Source organism: Chiloscyllium plagiosum, unplaced genomic scaffold (genome assembly GCF_037043375.1).
Source record: "Chiloscyllium plagiosum isolate Xiang-an unplaced genomic scaffold, Cpla_swu_hap1 HiC_scaffold_40, whole genome shotgun sequence".
In the NCBI taxonomy this organism is placed as follows: Eukaryota; Metazoa; Chordata; class Chondrichthyes; order Orectolobiformes; family Hemiscylliidae; genus Chiloscyllium; species Chiloscyllium plagiosum.
Window position 1 is genome coordinate 15294687 of NW_028270178.1, and position 2822 is coordinate 15297508.

Sequence of the window (2822 nt, forward strand, 5' to 3'; positions counted from 1 at the left end):
AATGAAAACGAATGCGAGCAGGTTCACTTGATGCAGAAATCAAATCCAAAGGAATGCATTCTCTCTTGTTCTACATAAATGGTAAGAATCCTGGCACCTCCTGAACGCATTCAGGATAAAAGCTTCCAGGCAAATATCTTTAGTTGCTTCATCATTGGAGCACCCCTGTTTATATCTTCAAAAGGGGAACTTGCAATTGTGGCTGTGAATTTTCTGCTCAATTTGAAATTATTGATATCGTGAAAGATTCAGTTCTATATGCAACAAGACACATTTAACAATCGTAACTGTGTGATATTTCGAAAGTACGATCAAAAACCCCAGTGGCAGGCAATGAGCCTTTGAAGCAAGAAAAAAATCTAATCATAACTTCATAATGATTGCCAAATTTGAGATCACCACATTAGCCTCGGTCAACCATCTGAGATCACCATCGTCCCAAAGCTGTGTTCGACGAGTCACAGGAATGCTAAGATTTCAAAGCTGTCGTAAAATTATTTCAGCTATCAATTAGCGCTCAAGGGTAAAAAATCATCTTTTTTTATAAATGTGTCCGCATTTAAAAAGAATTTCCTAGAAAGAAATCTTTACGCAGAACACCTGTGCTGATCACTCTGAGATTGTACATTAAATAAAAACCCACACTTCCAACAAACTGCTGAACCACTTCTTTCTGATTCAGCAAAAACTGTGAGATCACCCTTTGTGCAGAGTTTGCACATTCAGTTTCCTGATTCTTTCCACGAAGGTCTAGGACACTTCCCTGTAACCCAATGTTTTTAAAAATGTATTGATCCAAAAAGGGTTAGAAAAAGATTTTAAAAAAAACATACTGCAGACGTTGTGGACCCGAAACAGGTACAAGAAATGCTGGAGAAACTCCACGGATGTGGCAACAAATGAGAAGAACGAAGCTGTTCAATAAATAACCCTTACTCTTCTTCAGAACTGCTCCATTAACAGAACAATATCATGATCGATATTTTCTATTCTTAGTCAACGCTCTTTGCAGAGACTGACAACCTGTTGTTGGATGAAAAATTGAAACTTCGGAGCTTCGATTTTCCATAAGACATTGGCTGGCCGAAAGACGACAGTGAGTGGAATTGGATGCTGACCTGTGGTGTACCATGGGAATCTATTCCTGTGCCTCTGCTCTCTGTAACTTTTTATTAATGACTTGAATGAAGAAGTGGAAGGGTTGCTTCGTAAGTTCGGGATGACACAAAGGTCCGTGGTACGATAGATATTGCTGAGGACTGTTGCAGACTGCAACAAAACACTTAAAGAATGCAGAAATAGGTTAAGAAGTGGCAGATGGAGTTCAACCTGCATAAATGTGAAGTGATTCATTTTGGAAGGTCGAATTTGAATGCTGAATGCAGGGTGAAAGACAGGATTCTTGGCAGTATGGAGGTACAACGGGAAGTTGGTGTCTATGTACATGGATCCCTCGAAGTTGCCTCCAATACACCCTATCCATGCTGGTTTGTTACCCACACCCAAACACTTCATCTCCAAACTCCACTGTGACATAGGCCACCTCAACCTCTCCATCCCTCTCACCCACTCCAACCTCTCACACTCACAATGTGCAGCCCTCCGTTCCCTCCACTCCAACTGTAACGTCACCATCAACTCAGCGGAAAAGGCTGGGGGCACAGTGGTAGTTTGGCGCCCCAGGCCCTACATTACTAAAACCAGGCGCGAACGAAGACGCCTTCTCCTTCTGCCCCCTCGACCACACTTCACCTCCATCACCAAACCAACATCTCCCAGACTATCCACAACATCAACACTTCAGGGGATCTCCCACCGACAGATTCTAAACTCATCTTGCGTGAATCAACACTGCCCGGTTTTACTTCCTAAATATAGTCACATACCTGACTGCCCTGGTCAACCCATCTTGTCAGCCTGCTCCTGCCCTACTGAACTTATCTCTGCATACCTTGACACCACCCTGTCCGCCTTTGTCCAGTATATCCCCACATACATTCAGGACACTGCTGGCAACCTCCACCTCCTCCGTGACTTCCGTTTCCCCACATCATCTTCTCCATGGGCATCCTGCCTCGTACACACCCATCGACCAAGACAAAGGCCTCTATGCCCTTCATTTCTTCCTCTCCAGACGACCCAACCAGAACCCTTCTAGTGACACATACATTCGATTGGCTGAACTGACTCAACAATTTCTCCTTCGAATCCTCCCACCAAAAGTGGGTGAAAAGCACATGCTATAAAAGTCGCTTCTCCTGCTCCTTGGATGCTGCCTAAGCAGCTGTACTTTTCAAACACCACACGTTTCGACTCTGACGTCCAGCACCTGCAGTCCCCACATTCTCCTATGGCTTTATTCTGACAGAAACATTCTTCTCAACATTTAATGTCAATCCCCGTAAGAATCCTTTGTGCTTCAACAAGGTCACTTCCCATTCTTCTAAACTGAGGTGAGGCATTTCCCAACTCTGTCCATAAGTCAATTCCCCCACTTCAAGCAGTTTTCTTGGTCCTTGCCTTAACTGCACCCAATGAAGTGAATCATTTTTCAAATAATTTAACCAAAACTATTCACAACACTCTAGATGTGGCCTCACCCCAAAGAACAATTAATTTTCTCTGACGTGGCAGGGGTGGTGGTGGTTGGGTGTGGGGAGCGTCAGAATCAGAAGGCACAGTTTCAAGGTGAGAGGAGAAAGAATTAAAAGAGACCAAACGGGGATATCTTCATGCACAGGGTAGTGTTATTTGAATTGACACACCTACAGTGACAACACCTGAAAGACATCTAGATGCGTTCTATAAGCAGAGGTGTTTGG